This window comes from Phasianus colchicus, chromosome 1, assembly GCF_987193195.1.
Source record: "Phasianus colchicus chromosome 1, bPhaCol1.hap1.1, whole genome shotgun sequence".
NCBI lineage: Eukaryota > Metazoa > Chordata > Aves > Galliformes > Phasianidae > Phasianus > Phasianus colchicus.
In genome coordinates, this window is record NC_143436.1 from 153611773 (window position 1) to 153632200 (window position 20428).

A 20428-nucleotide genomic window follows, 5' to 3' on the forward strand; every position below is an offset into this window, starting at 1 on the left:
TCCATGATTTCTCCAGGCACAGAAGTGAGGCTTACCATTCTGTGATTCCACAGGACTTCCTTTCTCCCTTTCTTAAAAACAGAAATAATGTTTCCCTTTCTCCATCCACTCTGGACTTCACCTGATGGCCATAACTTTTCAAATATGACAGAGAGTGGCTTGGCAAATACATCAGCCAGTTCCTTCAGGCCCCTGGAATGCATATTGTCTGGTCGTATAGACACATTCATTCTCATCAGATGGTCATCAACTTGCTTTTGATTTACAGTGCGAGAAATTTTACTTCCCCAGCCTAGGTTCTAGATGTTTAGGGACATGAGAGATGTAGGGACTAAGGATGCCATTCCAGATCAACAGAGATTAGCATGGAAATGTTGAATAATTGACTTTGAACTGGTGGGAAAAAAAGCTTTGAAAAAATTTGTTTTGGTATCTTTCCCTAATGAATTGTCTTTGACACTGATCTTTTTTATGTGACTGAAATCATCTTTCTTTGGAAACCTCCTTAAGTAAAGAAGCAAAACGGAAGACACTGATAAGAAAATTCACTACATGAAGCCAGTAAAAGTAGATCTTTTGTAGACTTCTCAGGAAGGTTTGACCCGTAAGGATATGTACTAATTAAAGTTAACTTTATGACTAATATATGAATATTGTATCCTTTTTCATCTTAGGCTTTTTCGTAAGATTCAGATTCCACTGTTTCATCAACTCTGTTAAAAACACCTATAAAACTACCAAACAAAAGCTATGCAGGATAAAATCTATAAAAATGGTGGAGAATTTTGTTAATTGAGGTGCAGCTAAAATGTGCCAAGCATCTATTTTTATTTTTTATATTTAATGATAGTTGACATGCTAAGCAAGTTTCTATATCAACCATATTTGTAATTTTTCTTCCACCCTAAGGCAATCAAAATGTAACTTAAACTGAGTGCTGGAGTGAGTGTAGGGTGTCTGTAACTGGAGGGAATCCAGAAGTGGAATCATTTGAAATGTCTTGACAAGATTTGTCTGTATCCAGAACTGATTACATGGATCATTCGTTACAATATCTTTCAGCACAAAGCTATCCTACTCTAAACACTGAGACTACTTCTTTGTATGTTATTGAAAATAATAGCATGACTTTTTGTTTTGCTAGTACATTCACTCATATTTTTCTATTTTAACACTGAATATAAGATTAATTGCAAAATTGCCAAGAAACACAGAAAATCATCTGTGCAAGTTGCATTTCATGAAGAAAACTCAACATGTCTGCAGATGTTAAATTTGTGGGTGGAGATCAAAGAGTGAAATGAAAAAAAAATGAAACATATTTCAAAGAATTAGATAAAGATTACTCTTAAATAAAAGTTGAGATTCTACTTATATCTGTATTTTTTGAATACTGTCAGCTATATAAATCTATACATAATTAACTGAATAATTTGATAATTTTCTTTCTTTCTTTTTTTTTTTTTTTTTAATTAAACTTCATTCATTATCTGCTATGTAACCACTTCCTATAACTGATATTGTGATCCAATTAGATCAGTTTATTTAAAACAGTAGATTTGGAAATTGAAATCTGCCTATATTCGAACATGCATTCAATACTGAGTTTTAAACATGAATTCTGTCAAGGCTTGTTGCAGCTTCTTTGAACTAGAAGAGTCAAATTTGTACCCTGTTACTGAAACAGGACATACTGCATTTTGCAAACAGTACCAAAGAGCATTTGAGAGATCTTTTACATATTTTACAAATGCATTTACACAGTGTGCAGCTGTTGTGGTATTCTTCCAAGGTGTTCCCCTTGTTTGTGCCTCTGCTTCTCCTGGTGTTGTGAGTTGAAATGATTCCACTTCTAATTCCAGATTATATCATATTATTAAATATAAGTGTTCAAATAGGAGAGAAGGAATGCCTAAGAGTAATATCAGCAGTTCTATCTGAAAAAGAAAGGCAACACAACTATGAGAGTCATACATTTCTACTTATTTATAATCTTCCTACATAAGTTCTAATAATTTGATTTGTCAGAAGAAAGCAAACTCAGTTGTATACTGCTTCACACAAGTCATCTTCCTGGTATATTACAAATGTGCAGAGTAATGCATTTCAGATCTTAAAATAACAGATCTTTTTTGTTCCTGATGTTCTCAAAAGAACAGCAGTCTTTTCAAACATGCACTCATGTTTACTCTTATTTACGTTTACTCTAATTTCATATGCTTATTTCTTTCTTTTGGTCTATGAAATTCATAGTTTTTGCATGATGCTGTGTTAGTTCTAAAGAAAGTATAAAATCAACAAATTTAAGAAATGTCCTATTTTAGGCATACAGTAAAAAGTAAAATTAAAGTCAGGTTAAGATCATATCAGAAAGAAAAAACATAGCAATAAATCAAATTCACTTTAAAAAATGATTTCCTAAGTATTTTTGCCTCAGTTCTAAAAACCATAATTAATATAAATATACAACACTTATGCTTATAAAGGTATTTATGATACTAAATAGTTATAATAACAAATGTCATACCATACACGTAAACAATGCTGATATTTAATGGAGACTTTGTCTTCTGCTGAAAACTCACACCACTGACCACATATATGCCTAAATCTTGTCTCCTAAACTGATATATATATATATATATTTTTTTTTTTTAATGTACAGTAACATCTATTCAATTCCATAAAATAATTAATGCTTGTATATTTTTTGTTTGAATACATAGTTATATATATGTGTAGTCTATAGACGGGGGGAAGTTAATTGAAAAAAAAAAAATCTGAAGAATTTAATAATAATGCACTATTAGAATTTCAAAATTCAAAATGAAGGAGAATTGAAACATACCAGCACCAGCACTGAACAAAGAGGTCAGCCGGATTTAAAGCTGTATAGCTAAACAAATCATTTGCTAAGTTCAGCTGCTACAAAAGCACATTAACGAGCTTAACATGTGGGAGGAGCAGTAAGGAGTAACTGAGCTTTCAAACACGTGTACCTCCTCCTCCCTTAGTGTAGATCTTTCATTGTATTAAGAAATGAGTGACAGTATTGCCAGTATGAAAAGTGAAGATGTGTTATTTGACCTTTTAGAAAAGCATGGTGCTCATCCCTCTTTATCAGGGGTGCAGCGGGTGCGCCAGAATTGGCATAATTTGCAGAGTGTTTCGGACTGCGTTAGTGTTTTACAGAATGAGGCTCGTACATGAGCTGGAAAAGGCAAGTTGTTTATTTGTGTCGTACTTGGGGCTGCTTTAAAAGCTGCCGTGGAGTTCTGAATTGAAAAGCATTCAGCAGAACTCCAAACCATACAAGCACTACAGGAATTGGTTAGAGTTACACAAGAATTGGTGAGAACTCTGCAGAATCAAGTAGTTAATCTCGAGGAACAATTAGAAAGAGAGAAACGTAATTCAGCTTTGTTGCAGATGGCTTTCAAGGAACTGTTAACATGTAAGGATACTAGCGATACAGTCACCCATATTTTGCCTCAAGAAAAAACTTTTCCTCAGGAGGAACTACAAGAAATAAAGGAAAGACTAGACAAATTAGAAACCCCAATAGCCCCATTGTGTCCTTTGATAAAAACCGAATATACTTTTGATAACAGCAAAGATCTAGATCCTCAAATGAATATTAAGGAAATTCCGTTCTCAGCCACCAAGCTAGCAAGATTGAAAAAAGACTTTAGCCACTCTTCAAAGGAATCAGAGACAGAATATGTATGGAGGGTTAGTCTCACTGGCGGCGACCAGATTCGGTTGACAGAAAAGGAAGCAGAAGGTTATTGGGGACCAGGAGTATTTCTAACTACTGGTAACAGTTGTGCTCCCTGGTCATTAACACAAAGGGCTGCCTATTGGGCAGGTGGTCTCAACCCTTTAGAAAGGGGAGACCCTTTGCCATTACTGGAACAACTTACCAATTAGCAGAGAGCGTTCAAAAGGCTGCTTGTCTCCAACTGATGTATGATAGAAAGCTGCAGCCACATCATGAATCACCCATGATGATGCCCGCTGATCCTGAGAGGATGACCCCTTTAATTAGAGGGATTCCGGAATCACAAAACCACAACAAACACCCAGTGATGGTCTACATGGGACTGGTGGAACATAGGATGGACCTGCACCTCATAACCACATGCCTCCAGTAACATCATCAAGCACTGGCCCATAAAAGAATATGGATGTTCACCGATCGTCACTCATCTTGAATTGTGCGTCATGATGGAAATTGTATATGTTTCGCAATATTGCGGATCTCTGTATTAGGAAAAGCTTACCCTTTAGTCAACCTGATCATTGGTTCATGCCGTGAAGGGGTGGAGTGTATGAGAACTGCTGAGTCACGGCCTGAACCTCTGATTGATCACCTAAGGCGAGCAATGAGGCAGCCACAGAGCACAGGTGAAAGCAATTCACCTATGCTGCTGGAAGGGGTCTTCTAGACCCATTTAAGAGCTGACTAGTAGTGGGGTAGGGTCTTCTCTGGAGATCTATTGCATTGGAGTTTCCTAAGTGAGCCTGGAATACGGGTAAGTGTCCTATCCATTCTCTTTTTGTTATTATAACCTGCTTTGTCTAACTCTCTTGTTTATTTTGTAATTATAACATCTTAATATTCATTGATCATACAGCAGTGCTGTGCTCCGTCCATATATCCCCCAGCTTGCCACTGCTGAAGGCTTTTTGAGAGCTGTTCTGCCTTGTGTCATAGGATCACCAAGTTTGAAAAGACCTGCAGGGTCACCTGGTCATTTATGCAGCTCCTCAGAGTCCTGCACAGAGGAGAGTAGTTCAGCTCCATGCACAGTGTAATAATGCCAGCATTGGACTTGACATTCCCTGTATCTAATCAGACCATGCAGAGGGACTGTGGTGAGGAACTGGCTTGGTGCTAAGACCTGGGAGAGTTTAGGGAGATTAAGAGTGCAGACAAGAGCAGATCAGTGATCATGAGGGTTAAGGAAGTAACACTTGGAAGTGGAGGCTTTGGTGGTAAGGAAAAAATGTGGTATGATAGGAATGATTGAATTCATCCAGGTCCTGCTTCATACCTATCTGAGGTACAGCAGAGTTTGCTAGGCCCCAGGTGCCAGACCTTGCACATAGATTTAATGAACCTCATGAGGCTTGCCTGGGCCCACTTATATCAGATGTTATTTCATATGCTTATTGTGATTTCAAAATAACCCTTGATTTCCAGTCAAATAAACAAAATGTATATGTACATTTTTTTAAACTAAATAGCAATAACCCATGCACAAGACTAGTGTATAACAATATGAAGCTCTCTTTCCCATTCTCTCTGGCAGAGCTCTTATCTCACACTCTCAAAGGTGGCTGACAAGGATTTGAGACCTAATTGCACTGCAGAACTCCTTACCTTATCATTGTCATCTCTTCTCTAAATCCATGCCTTACAGTGGCAGAAAAACAGAAGTGCAGAAAGGCAAATATCTTGAGAAATTTAAGTAACAGAGTCGTTTAGCTGATGCCACTGAGGACACATTCTCTTGCCTCTTGCTAAGGTATGTACTGCTATGCAGAGCAATTTGGTACAAGTGGTTTCAGAGAGCTTAGAGATCAGTTCCTACATTAGGGTTCAAAATGATGACAAAATACTTTATTTTATTATCAAAGCAGAAAAGAAAAAGAATATTTCACAACAACAGAACATTTATATGAAGCTATTTACACTGTTGTAAGAAGAATTTCAGTAGCCGTTACATTATTATGAAGCTCTGGAAGAGCTGGGCATAGAGATGTAAGGTGGTTTAGACCAGAAGAGCAGGGCTACTCTGGGAACACTGGGCAAAAACAATAGATAACTAATGGTACTATCCTAATGGTATGAATTGAGATAAATCTATAAGTATTTGTTAGCTCTATTTATTTTACCAAAATCAGTCATTATTATTTATTTTGGTAGGGAAAAACAACAAAAAAGAAAAAACAACAGAGGCATAAGTCCCTAATTTCTACACAAGTTGCTTTGAGACAAGTAAGTAAATACCAATTATCTTTTAATGTAATTATGTTGATTAGGAACAGCTCCAAATATAAATCCTCCACATAGGCAAACCCATACTCCTGTAGTGATAAGAGGGCTTTCAATGCATTTCTTCGTGTACATGATGCTGGATCTTTAGATTATAATCCAAAATCTATATTCTTTCTGTTAAGAGATCAGGGCCAGATACCCAGTGTCAGAGGGTTTCATTGCACTCTCTGAAACTGAACATTTTGAGTATTTCTGATATGCAAGTTATATGAGAAACTAAAGCAGTGATTTAATTTAACAATAATCAATCATTCTGTATTAATCACAGGACTCATGTATATACAAACACAGCAAAGCCATAAGAAAACTGTTTTTCAAACAAATTATTTGAACTTTCAGTTGTTCACTACTTATCATTGCAACTAAAAGATGTCGTATCAATTTCAGAAGTCATTAGGTGGTGAATTCGAACTAATTCCCAGAAATTTCTTTTAGCATATGAGGATAAAATATGGACCTCAAAAATAGGTACAGTGTTAACTGCTACTCTTTTCTTTTCCTTGCTTGTTTCAAACATTTCTGAGAGGTTTAATTTCAGGACAGGAAAAGATTCACTTCAGACTAAATGAATCCCTTTTGGCATTTGAATTCAGCAGCTTAAGCACTTCCTATAATTAAGTCCAAAGAAACACTTATTTTAAGCTTAAATAAATCCCCTTGGAGCAATGAATGCTAACTTCTCTGGGCTCCAGAGACATGGAGAGACCCAGGGATTTCTCTTAAGTGCTTCATTACCCATTAGACTGCAAAACACGTTTATTTTCAATACCTGTAACATGATATTAAGTTTGAAGAGACTGAAAAATCAGTAGAGAATACAGCAGGAATGTCGCCTTATGGAATTTAATATGAAACTAACTTCAATCCCTGTTTCTTTGTTTTTTTTTTCCTGACGGAGTGCAAGCTAACATGAAACTCCATACAAGAAGTCTTTTTCTTTAATTATCCCATCCCCACCCCCACCTTTGAAAACAATGTACAAAAAGGGACTCTTCTGCTGCCTTCAAGAGGTGTCTAATTACTAACTGGAAACTCTATTCATCACCCAGGTGTTAGAAAACACAGCCTGCTAATGGAGGGACATTGCACTTCACTGAACTTGCATGGCAGAGGATTGGACTGTTCAAGTCCAAGCCTAGGGAAACCCATTTACAGCCATATAGAGGAGGTTCTATAGCTTTACTTATAACAGCCCTCCCTTAATTCCTGTTCTTCCTCCACTATCCTCAAAGAGATTTAAGAAAAAAAAGTTATTTGCAGAAAGAAGCAAACGTCAGCCACCTGTCCAGCAATTCTTTTGGTATAGAAAATCATTGTTGTATCACCTCTGCAAAAGTGAAGTACTGTATGTGTGCATGAGGAGCCATCATGTATTAATGCAGAAAACAAAAGAAATGGAAGAAAAATATTCAAAAAGCAATTCCACAATTGGAAATTAAAAAAAAAAAAAAAGTTTAAAAATCTTCATTTGAGACAGCATTGCAACTCATCTGTTTCTATACATTTTTTCCTCTCCTCCCTCTCACTTTTCCCTCTCCCTTTTCCATTTCTTTTCCCTTTCCCCTCCCTCCTCTTCATCTTCCCTTTCCCCTTCCCCTTTCCTTATTTTATTTTTAATTTTAATTTATTTGGAATTGGAGAATAGTAGACTAAACAGGCACAAAATAATGTGCACTTAGATAGTTGAAGCATCTGTGTATAATGCTCATACAAATATTCCTGTTTGTACTTCTGACACTACAATTGAGTTTTACAATAGTTTTTGGAGTACTGACAGATACAGATCTTTCACCCAACTGGCTTGATCTTTGACCTTGCTAGAGTTTAATTTTAGTCAGTTTTTAAAAGTTTAGTGCTCAAATTTCCCAAAGTGTCTGTCAAGATGCCTGTCCCTGTTGGGTACTGCAAAATACCCTGGGTGTAATTATAGTTAAGTTTGAGATCAGATCAGAAATGCACTTTTGAAACTATATTTCTTGATTATTACACAGTCATCTCCTCACAATTCTTAAATAGTTCTCAGTGGATTTGTTTTGCCAAAATTAAAATGGAAGATATGTTTCAAGAGGAAACATGATTTTCTCTAGCCACTTATAGACATTCATTGCATGGGACCAATGCAGTTAGTAAAATCTCCTAAAATGCACAGAGTGTTGACATACCAAGTCCTTAGCCTCAGTTGTTTGCAGATCACAGTGCCCTCATACTGGGGTTGTTGTAATGTGAGCAACTGTGGAGTAGCAAATACTCCTTCGACCAGTTCTGTTTAGTGTTACTGCCTCTTGTTTATCTATGAGTTGACAGATCTTACTGTATCAATGGCTTACCAGTAGTCCAATTAGTATGAAAAATGGAAATTGAGTTTCACAAAGCAATTCATTCTTCCTGAAATGAACAGGTAAATGTAATTTCGAAGTGATCAGTTAAGAAAAAAAACAACCAATAGCGTTGAAGAAGGGTCAGATCTCATGTTTACAGTGTAAGATGCATCTACTTAAGGTCATATTAGACAGTCCAGAAAATTAACATATAGAGTAAGACAATTGTCTAGGTTCTGATGGAGGAAAAGATTATGTAGAAATCGCAAAGTGATTAATGTGACTGTTCTTACCTATTTATCTTGGAATTAATTTTATCTGAACAAAGATATATGAGAATAGTATAGCAATATATTAGCTGGTGTGAACAATAAAAATAGCACTACTACTATCTGTTTATCTGGAGAACAGCAAGTTGTTTATTTGCACAGACTACTATGTGCACAGAAAGACATGATCTCTTTTGCTTGCTTTGCTCCCTGGACTAAAAATGGGCAACACTTGTCAGCAAGCTGAGAAGATATATTTGCCTCCTGTTGTTTCTGCATGAACCTGACAACTCAGTATGACTGGATGGGAATAACAAGACATATACTCATTGTGGCACTGTGTCACAGCAATAGAGCTCATTGGTATCTAAAGCAAATTTCCACTGTCTTTACACTTCAGCCACAACCCTGAAGAGCGGGAGGTCGTCATTATCCACACATATAGAAATTCCTAGAGTTTTCATTTCCTGACAGGTTTCTGAGTATTTTGAGAACTATCTCCTTGAGGTCTCCTAGTCTTCTCTCTAAGAAGGTATATTCTCCTACATTTGTATTAATTGGAAGCTCCTCTAATCATTAATTGTTTTCAAATTGAGTCATTGAAGGAAACAAAGAACTGGTCCTGCTTTTTAATGTACGTATTTTTTGACATGAATTCTTTTCAGCTGCTGCATTTGGGAGCACAGTGGACATGACTGTTGTCTCAGATTTATTAAAATGGGGTAGTTATCTTTAAATTGTTCCATCCACCATATATTGTAAGTATCTCAACCACCTCAAAAATATCCACTGTTTAATTTTCACCTCTTTCTAACATTTTACCCTGTTCCTAGCTTTTCTTTTGTCCATTAATGATTTATATACTACTGATCTCTTTTTTTGTGAGACTTTGATATTTACTTTCAATTTTCCTTATATTCAGCCAGATTTTTTTTCTGATCATTTTTCAAAAAAATATTTAGTGCTTCTGAATGCTACAGTTTTTCGGAAGTTTAATCTGAGGAAGTTCTTGTAAATTATTCTACTTATTAAAGAAAATGTTTAATAAACTCACATTTTTCTTCTTACTTTCCGAGTAACTGCACACTACATTTTAATTTACTGATAGTATGTGTTTTCTTGTCACCAATTTTCCCAGGCCTTTACTTAATTTGTATGAAAGGCTTTTCCAACCACTTTATCTACAAACTTCCATGATGAAAGATAATCATTATTTCAGTTCCCTTGGAAGGAATAATGACCCTCTCAATCATTTGCTGATAAGATATGATATCTTTTATTCCCCGTCTTTTTCCCCTCTCCTCCATCAAGAAATAAAATTCTTCTCTCAATAAATAAAATAAAATTCTCTGCCTCATGCAATAAAATAAAATATTTTATAATTATTTCACAATTTCACTGAAAATTGTATGAGTAACTACTTCTCTTGTGGTTTTGTCTGTGTCTTTACATTTTGACCATTCCAGAAGACAAGGCTTTATTTTAGTGACTACCATAGGGAAATAATGTTAGTCACTTCTTCAAGATATTCATACTTTCAATTGATGATATCTTGTAGCTCTGAGTTCCATTATTATTATTGAAACTATCATATTACTGGATGTGCATTACAGAATATCATTAGATTCATGTGAGAAATAATTTTAAGAAAATAAGTTTGAGATAAGTTTAGAAATCATGTCTGACTAACTTTGACATAGCATGATCCTCTATGTCTGACTACATAGATATAGACAACACAACCTTTTAAGACAGCATATATCTTGGGCTTTACTACTATCACCTTTGTAAAATTTTCCTGAACTCTAACCAAAAAACAGTAACCTGCTCTTCCTCTTATCTAACATAGTCATTGGGAAATAAATTGTTTGGAACATTCTTTTGCATATTTGAAGGATGTTATCATGACCTCTGTAAATCTACTGCTCTTTACAGTAAACAACTTCATTTCTTCATTCACTCCATTCACTCTTCACACGTAACAATTTTTACACTTGTGAATATCTGTCGGCCACATATTGTGATTCTGAGGTACCCAGTCTTGAAATCCATATTCCAGTTGAAACTTTCATATTGTTCTGTAGAGCAGATGGAACTGTACCTGTATTGAAGACTTTATTTCTATTGACACATCTGAATTTGATTGTGTTTTTTTTTTTTTTATAATAATGAAGTACAGTGGAATTCTGGTCAGATGTAATCTTGAAGTTTTTCATAGGGCTTGTTCTAAAATAGTTTTTCTCAGCTGCATTTGTTCAGTTAATTACTTTTACTTTATGATTATTAGATATCACTCACAATTCTCAACTACTTTCCGTTGTTTCCATTAACAGTATTTTGGACTATGGTCCAATTATTCAGTGTGACAATCATTGTTGGTCATGTTTCTTTCAGTTAGAATTTTAAAGATCTCTATTGTATCTATCTTGTACTTGGTTCTTGCTAAAGTTTTCTTTCTTTTTTCATTTTCACATGCATGTCAGTCCTTGTCATGATAATCCAGTTGACCTTCAGTGTACTTTTTATACTTCCACTATATGATCTGTTCAGTGGAATAATAAAATGTCACAAGGCTAATATACATGGATTTCAAGCACTGTATTATTTTTAATCAAAATTGTAGTTTTGTATTTTTCTAGAGAACATTTTTATAAAAAGTGCAAACATCAGAATCAATTTGTAGGAGAAATAACATTGTTACAGGATAAATATTTTAAAAACATAGTATTTCAATATTGTTTAATCATAGCAATTTCATCATGATCATGCAACACCTTCAGTTTGAAAAAAAGACATCAGCATTCTATCATTGAGACACTTTTTTTTGCATATTTGCTCTCATCTGAGTTCCTGGTTTATTATGTAGAACATAAAACACCTTTTGTTCTGAAGAATTTTATAGTATACACGTTTTATAGTTATGAAAGTGGAAAGTTATTTAAATTGCTTATGCAATCATCAGTTCAGATCTCACAGAATAAAAACAGTTCTACCTGCAAATTCATTCATTTTTGCTTTTTTTCACCTTATGTGCTAAATTTAGATCTCGCTGAAATCATCAGCTTCATTTAACAATTTTTTCTGTGTATTTCAGTGCTTTTTAGAAAGGCTTCAGCTTTGTTCTGGACAGTTTGTTGAATCCTAATGGGACACCGTGAACTTCACAAAGTCTTCAGACTTCTGATGTGGAACTGTTTGAAGAGCAAGGCCTTTACCATTAAACACTTAGTACACTGTGGCAATTTAGTCATTATGTACATCATACACTATTTTGGTGTCTTGGCAGTTATTCACAGTGATGAAATTCCAAACAACAGGAAATAACTTCAGCTGAGCTCAGGATATTTTGTGATTGAACAGTAATATTGGCAATAAAACATCATGAAAACTCAAAATATAGATTATTGTGTAATCTTTATTGTTTAATTAAGCAATATCTTAACAGTTAAGTGTGTATATAACATTTGATCAAACAAAAATAACGTAGTACAAAAATGATAAACTCATAAACTGAGCAGAAAATTGAGCAATATGTTTGTGTGCATACCTACAACCAAATGAACAAAAATGAAGGTGTTTTTAACTGGGGGAAAAAAAAGATATCAAGGAAGCAATAGAATGTTGTGGTCTTTTTTTTTCGTAAGCTTATAAAAAGAATCGTTAATTCAAAGTGCTGAAAGACTTGGCATTATTTGTTGCTGTATGAGCTTATTGGTGCAAAATAAATATAAAAATAACCATAAATTTGACAATAGATCTAGAGATGGACAGAGATACTTTGTTTTTTCTTCTTTAGGCGAAAACATTAGAAGTTGGGCCTTCAGGGGTAGCACTAAGTTCACATTTGTTTAAATGTCTAAGATTAGACATTGCCATCTGCAACAATAACATTGTGCTCACTGGCTCATCAGTACAGAAATACAATTTGTCTTATCACCAGAACTAATTTCTGAGGCTGTTCTGTTCAGTTGCCTGATTCTCTCTGCTGATGATAAGGAAAGCTATTATGACTTTGGCCTGACTTGTTTAATTTCTACAAGTCTAAAATAAGGGGAGAAGTGTTCCACTCACAAATTTGAAGAGAAGTTCTGAAGATATTATTCCTGTATGCCAGTGTAGAATTAGTTGTCCTAACAGAGTATTTGAATAGTCTTGGTCTTCTAATGTTTTTAAGAAAGTACATGACCAGAAGCATGTGAACAGATACAGAAACTTCTCTTCTAACTTAAATTTGATGGAATTACTTGGGTTTCCTTCTACACCTAAAAGTGTACCCCTACAACAAGCTAATTTCCATTCCACCTGCTGCTCATCCTAATGTCAGAGAAGGGAGGATACTGTCAACCAGGAAAAAAATTAAGTGCTATTAAGATATTTTGCTACAGTTAAAATGATTTTATAGTTATAATAAACCTTACCTTCCTTAGGAAAACACATCATGTAATGAGATTAACAGAGCTAACTATCCTTTTCTCGCTTCAAGGGGGCAAGTAAAAGTACTGTCCTTTCACAGACATTCCTCAAAATGATTTTTTTCTTAGTTTAAATTTTAATAACATTTCATTTCACCTTTATGATAATGGAGTGTTTCAGCTTTGCTTCCCTTATTGCAATGCTGTTTGAGGTACATATTACTAAAAACTTTCATATGGATTGGACAGTAATGATAACTTACTTGTGAATTTCAAATAAGCTTAAAATCTAAGCAGTAACAATTTCAAGTGTAGACCTCAGCAATTTAAACCTACATGCATTTTTTTTTCTGTGGTCCTCTGTTAGAATTTCAAGAAGGTCACTATGGAATAAAGTAATTAAATTCAGTAGTTGAAAAGTCACATAACCAGCCCAGAGATACAGTGAGGCAAAAAAGGAAGATAATATCTTTTTCTTATTTTAATTGCTTCACAATTTAATTATAATTTTATAAATATCACTACCATGTTTTTAATGCTTTTTATCCAATCTGCTGCATATGAACTGGTGTATCTCTCAGGGATATTTTCAAAAATGTAATATAAATTGAATTATTTGACTACACTGTTGTGTAGTCCCTGTTGTTGAAATCCATGGGAAAAAAAAAAAAAAAAAAAAAAAAGCAGTTACTATTTTCTATTAAATTTTCATAAAGTTTTAGTAAGTCAATAGATTTTATATATGGGGAATATGATGAAAAACACTGCATAAGTACTGTTTCTGTCTTATTGTGAAGAGAATTGGTCAGAATTTTGCCTCTTCATAAAATGGAATTCACAATAGATCCTATGTAAAACAGTTTTGAAGAGGAATGTAACACAGACTTGCTGAAAAGGAAAATCCTACCACTACTATAAAATTAAGTCTACTATCAATGTTTCCATAAGTAGCTGTATACACAGTGTTGTCTAATTTACCTTTTGAACTGCATTTGTAACATTTAAAACCATTTAATAGTTAATGTTCTCTCCTTTATATGTCCTGCTGTGTGGTAATTAAGCTGCAAATTTTAGCACCTGTGCATGCTGTTTTGTTTCACATCACAGTTTCCAGATGGCATGGAGCAGATGATACAGCAACTCAGTCTCATTTACAATGGAGAAACACCTTGGAATTCATTGTGCAGTGTCTCATCATATTGTCACTAGTTGCCCTCAATAAAAGAAATACCTTCTGTAATATGAAGCAGAAATCACAATTGCTTGCTCACAGGTTAGGAATATCCCTTTCCTTTTACAGAAGTGCAGAGGCAAAAAAAAAAGTTTTCCACCTCTTTGCTTACCCCATGAGTTAATCACTGTGAATCAAAAGAAATATCACAAGATTATAGCCAAAAAACTCTACTGTCATTTCTTCCCTCTTTGCTGGAAAGAGACAGGTATACATCTCTTTGCTTAATTACATCTATTACATAAAATTAGTTAGGTTTTTCTTTATTTATAAATTTATTTTTAGTGTTCCATTATTAGCACTTGTTTTCATGGTTCCACCAAGGAAGTCCAGGTCTTATTTATTATTAAAACAATGACAGTGCTGTCATTAAGCATTTTAGTACAGGGCAGAAGAACTCAGTGATCCTCAAACCATCTAAGATTCAATCCAATATATTTCTAAATATGATTAAGACTATGACTTCTATCTTCCTGTACTTACATACATTGTATATACAAAATGATACTATCTTTTATTTTATCTTCTTCCATAATTAGGAGATCTGTATTTTCTGCTCATTGAAATTCCTATCTTCCCAAAGATGCTTCTTTCACCACTAGAGGGCCAGTAAATATTAGATTTCTTTGACTTGACAATTATACACTAACACGGGAAAAATATGAAACAAGTAAAGAACAAGTACTATTTCTGTCAGTTTGACATTGCTTTCTTTTTCTTGCCTGTCACTGGAAGTTGCTCAGATAACCTAAATGAATTCTTATGAAACATAGATATTAAGTGCACGATTCTGGTGAGAGAATCAGAAATGCCAAAATAAATATGTAAGAAACTGATCTAAGCAGTTTTTTGAACTCACACTTTTTCCACACACAACATTATGTTAAATTTGGTGCTTGTATGAATGACCACACGTGCACACATGCATTTGAACTCAACTGCAGGTTTCTGTGAAGACTTAAGAAAGCTTCCATTAAATTTTCTGAGATGATTATTACTTAGAGTGTATTCACAGCCTTTCTACCAAGAAATGGTAAAGACATTCCTATGGTATAAAATTAGCTGAAAATAATATTTTTTAGGTTATTTATATGCTTTTCTATTTAGAGCAAGGCTGCTTTACAACAATTCAGACAGAATAAATTTCTTGCCTGAGGCCATTAAAAACTGATTCAGTGCAGAAGGATGTCTGATAGAGCTTTATGAATTTACCTCAGTAATATCTGCTGTAACAATTTTCAAGTACTGGATAAAGTAAATTCCTGTGTATTTCCACTTAAACCATCTGCCAATCATAATACTTATTCCTGAGGGAGGAAAACTTCCAGTGCTGTTTTTCATTTAATTTGTAAGAACATCCTGTTTAGGTACTTATCAAAAGAACAGAAGAATGGATGCCAAATACCACAAGCCTCTGTTTAGGAAGCATAATGTGTCAAACTAAAGTAAGAAGCTAAATTTTAAAAAGTAATAATAAATAATAAAAAAGCTGCAGCATTCTTCCTTTATATTTATAAAATTTATGTTGTTCCTTTCAAATAAAATATATTTATGCATGTTTCAACAATAACTGTACTCTATTTCATACACATTAAAGGATTTTGCTAAAAGTTGCTAAACTTCATTAGATTCGTAGCTAACAATGAAATAAAATGAAGAAAAAAAAAAAAAAACAAGCAAAAAAAACAAACAAAAAAAAAAACAGCTAGAGAACTAAGCTGTACACAGAAAACATGACTGACACCAGTTTGCTTAGCTTCCTAAAATGTCATTGACCACAGGCATGGAATCAATTCAGAAGTGTTCTCATAATCAGATAGATATTTAGAGATAGTATTTGAGCCAAAGATCTTTTTGTATGTCTCCAGCTTCAAGCTGTCTGGATGAAACATAAGAAATTTCTCTGTGCCTACCTTTCCCAGAGTGCTTATGTTGGGGGGAGAAATGAGAGAAAAGAGCATATTCACGGTATCAAACAAAGCACAACTACATAACTATTGCGTGGGTAGCCATTTTAAAGTTCTGATGGAAAGAGGATGAATGTTTTCCCTGGGCTTTTTGTGTTCATTTCTTCTTCCAGAAAGAGTACCTACCTACTATTCTGGGTGCAAAGCGGAGATTGCAGTGGGAAGACTCTCTTAATAAATTAGGCATCTGTGCAAAATTAGATTGGTGAGAAAAACAAGAGAGCTTACTCATTGCCCAGTGGTTAATACACCTGCATAGCCCTGTAAGTAGTAGGAGGTTTTAGGTTCCTCCTTCCTATTTCCTGATTCAGAGATCTTATACTTTATTCATTAAAGAATCATTGGAATGCCTTAACCTTAATAGCAAGAACTAAAACGCAGGGAATAAACAGAGAAAAAGACAGGCAGGGACCTGCCCCAGAATACTAATAAAAACTGCTGTAGTCTTTCCACCAAGTCGCTGAGGAGGCTGAATTCTTTCAGCTCCCACTGGCTGCACAAAATAAAATTTCCATGCTAGGCAGAAAAATACAACCCAATTTTATCTGACTTTTGTGGTTAGCATGCTATCAATTCTGTCTGCTTCCAGGTCCCATTTTACAAGCAAAGATCTTACTGACACTAGGCATAGAAGTCACTCTTCTACAGTGTGAAATGATCCATGTTAGCTACTCATCTGGGTTTCTTTCATAGGTAATGAACGGGATTTTGAGCAGAAATTCATCTTAGGTTAGCTACATAAGCAAAGTTCAGTAGCTCATACCATGAAAGGAGCTATTTCCTTCTGCTGAATAAAAAGTAGGCTAGATGGCTACTCAGAAATATCTGCATTACAGATACACAAAATGAATTTAGAACCAACACCTTTTGTTTCAGGGGGAGGTTATCCTGCATAGAGTAGTGTACTGAGACATTCATTTTCTTCATTTTAGCTGAACAGAAAAACAATCAGTGCAGTTCTAAACAATTTTTTTTACCAATCATGTGAAAACTCTGAGAACATATCCTGAATTTTATCTTCATAGTAATTAAAATTTGGCTCAATGGCAGAGACAGTTTTGGAATATTTTTCTGCTAACAAGGAACAGAGTTAGACTAGAGACAGTCTGAATTACTGTAACTAATAAGATGTAGACCAACTGCTTTAAAAAACAGATGACATTAGCAGTATTAATGCAAACCTATGGCAAGATGCAGTCAAGTAAGCGGCTGGAAAAGGGAAGGAGAAAATCCATGCCAAAGAATCCACCAAAAACTGGCATCTGAAATTACTGTTGCATGACAGAGGGGCAGGGTGGAAATGATTTTACAGTATTAGATTTTCTGGCCCTACATCAGTCTTGGCCTTCTAGTGCCTTTCTGCTCCTAGATTGGCAGCTTGCATAAAGTTAGGCTTTATGCCCTGCTGGGAGTACTGACCTTGTTTACTTCTCCTTGACTCCAGATCCAAAGCAAGAAAATATTATGTTGCCTGCCAAGAGCCCATATGGGGCTAAAGAGTAATTGATTGGACTCATTTACTAATGAAGATCAAACTAATTTCAAACCTGAAAACAAAAACAAAAACAAAACAAAACAAAACAAAAAAAAAACACCTGCATTTTTAAAGTACTGGTGGAGCATATTTCAAGAAGTTATATAAGACAGAGAAACTGTTGGTAAAACAATGGGGGTAAAAAAAAAAAAAAAGACAGAGAGAGAGAAAAAAAGAAAAACAGTAAAGAGATCCACACGAAGGGAAAGGAGGGGCAAAGGGAGAAGAGCAAAGGGAGAAAGGAAAAGAAAAAGAAAAAACGAAGTTGTGACTCAGGTGAAGGACTGCCAGGAAATTCAGTTAAGGATGACATTCTATTATAAGTTCATGCTGTTGTTCCTGTCTCAAGTTTTTCACAGGCATTGGAGAGAGCTATATAGTCTGAATTGTCTTGGTTTTGTTCATCGGAGTTCCTAACTAATGAAATGTGTCTTTCCTCTATTTGAAGATATCCCATTGATGAACTCCTGGCGTATAATGGCTCATGTTGCACTAACTGTAGGACAAGCCAATTTGTCACAATACCAGAACATTAGCCACTTACTGAAACCTAGCAGCATGGAACTAATAGGGATTTTATATTTTTTTCCTGTTCATTTTTTAAAAAGGAGATTTACTATGGAAACATTTTACTAAGAAATTCTATCTGATCTGGCACTCCTAACTATTCAGCAGAGATCTCTCCTGACAAAGCAATGCTAATTTGCTCAGATGTCTAAGCTGTCGTGAAGTTATTTTTAAAATTAGTAATTGTAGTACAAGGGAGTCAGTTTGGCAGGGGCATCAGTTCACAGTCATGAAGGTCCAACTCATCTATAGTCTACCACCTGAAGCTTTGGAGGCAGAATAACTGGTTTAACACTCCTTTGACGAGGAAACAAATTAGCCCAGTGTTAGAGCCAAATCATGTTTGACTAAGAAGCTTATCAGAGTAGAAACTTGCATCCAATGATAGATGCATAAGAAATTAAGATCAGAAACGACTCAATCCAAGTAAATTCCAGTAATGTTGAAAAATAATTATCATCTCAGAGCAACCAGAAGCATTGTGCCAGTATACCATCACTTAGCTTTACATCAGCTCCTACCCTTGCTCCCCCCTCCCTTTTCCTTCTCTCTTATTTTGTTAAGACTGTTAAAGCTCAAAGAATGAATGTGTAACTGTGGAAGCATTCCTATGCATCCTGAATTTTGTTCCTATCAATTGGTTCTTTATGCCTCCCAGTAGAGGCCGGATGTTTGCAGTTGCTGGCAGCTGTTGTTCAGGGCCCAGCAAACAGCTGATAGACTGGCAGTGTACATTGAAAGAGTGCAGTCCAGAGCCTGGGAAAGGTCCTAATGTTGAATACTCTCAGCTCTGATGGGTAATTAGCTTAGTAAATGGAAGATTAGAGATCTAGCACCAAAGATAGCGCATCTGTCCTGTTTTTTCAAAAGTCATTTAAAATTAGAAACGGTAATTCTTTCACAAATAATATAAAGAATTTTGTGAAAGGGACTTGTTGGCTTTCTTTACTGAAGAAATTATACTACAGTTGGGGCTTCTTTGAATTTTTTTTCTTCTATGATAAATTAGTATTTATTTAAAAAAAAAAAAAAGGTTAAAAAATATAATCATATATTCTTGTCTCTGGAATTTGTTGAAGCATAATTCTCTCTCAGTGAATCATCTTTAAGGGCATGCATGTGTGGCGAAGCATGTGGGGGGGTGTCTTCAAGCAGTAAAACTTTCACTTCTTCTGGATTTGACCTGAGAAAAAATGTGAGAAAAAAAAAAATGATATTTGTAAAAATATCTTTAGACTGTTTTCACTGATCTTTATTTTCTGTCAAATTTCCCATATTCCTGGTTTGGACAGGCAAAAACCCAAAGCCAGATGAGATAAATGAAGTTTTATGAGTCCTAAGAGAACTTCCTCTGTAATATTCAATAATCATCAGTATGTGTGTGAGAGAGAAAGAGAGAGAGAGAGAGAGAGAGAGCACTTAACATCCTTTTCCATGTCCTGCAATTAAACTGAGCTTCTTTCAGCATCATGAAGTTCTTGGAAATTCTGATCTAAGCACAGCAAGAAAACATTCTATCATCCAACCCTGACATGAGCTCTCTCTATATTCTGGCAATATTTTCATGAGTTTCTGGAAAAACCAAAGTCACTATGTGCTTCACAGATGTTTTAGGGAGAAAAGTTCATGCTTTCAACAAAATTAACAAGAAAAAAATAATGCTTTATCATAAGTAGAAGTTCTTATTCAAAATTCAAGGGTTTTAGCAAAACATGAATTTTATACATCCTTTACAACACAAAGCACTTGGCACAGTCTACAGTTCAATAAGTGCTCTGTCTGTATTTGGACCTTTGAGGCTTGTTATCCCCACATACAACATCTGTCCTTGTGGAAACTTCTAATGGTATAAAAGTAGGATTTGGGCTTGGGTAGAAAAAGTTTAAAGGAAGCAGTTTCAAAAGTATAAGAATCAACAGAAAGCCTGAATTCTCCTGTTTTAGCTTAATTTCCATTTACAGTGACATTCGATGCTATGTGAACTGCCTTAGAGGAAAAAAGTAAAAATATTGAAGTAGAAACTCAGGTTTAGAAGGAAAGACATTAGAAGCAGATGACAGAAAAAA

At 34.9% G+C, this 20428-nt stretch overlaps 1 long non-coding RNA gene and 1 pseudogene across 1 annotated transcript; both read left to right on the forward strand.

The window, feature by feature from the left end:
• Positions 1-3060: 3060 nt before the first annotated feature.
• On the forward strand, positions 3061-4154 carry LOC116240711 (uncharacterized; annotated as a pseudogene).
• Positions 4155-4417: 263 nt separating this feature from the next.
• On the forward strand, positions 4418-12269 carry LOC116241272 (uncharacterized). Its single transcript, XR_004169488.2, has 5 exons — positions 4418-4535; positions 5316-5531; positions 5933-6004; positions 9317-9409; positions 11746-12269. It is a non-coding gene; the product is annotated as an uncharacterized LOC116241272 (long non-coding RNA).
• Positions 12270-20428: the final 8159 nt, after the last annotated feature.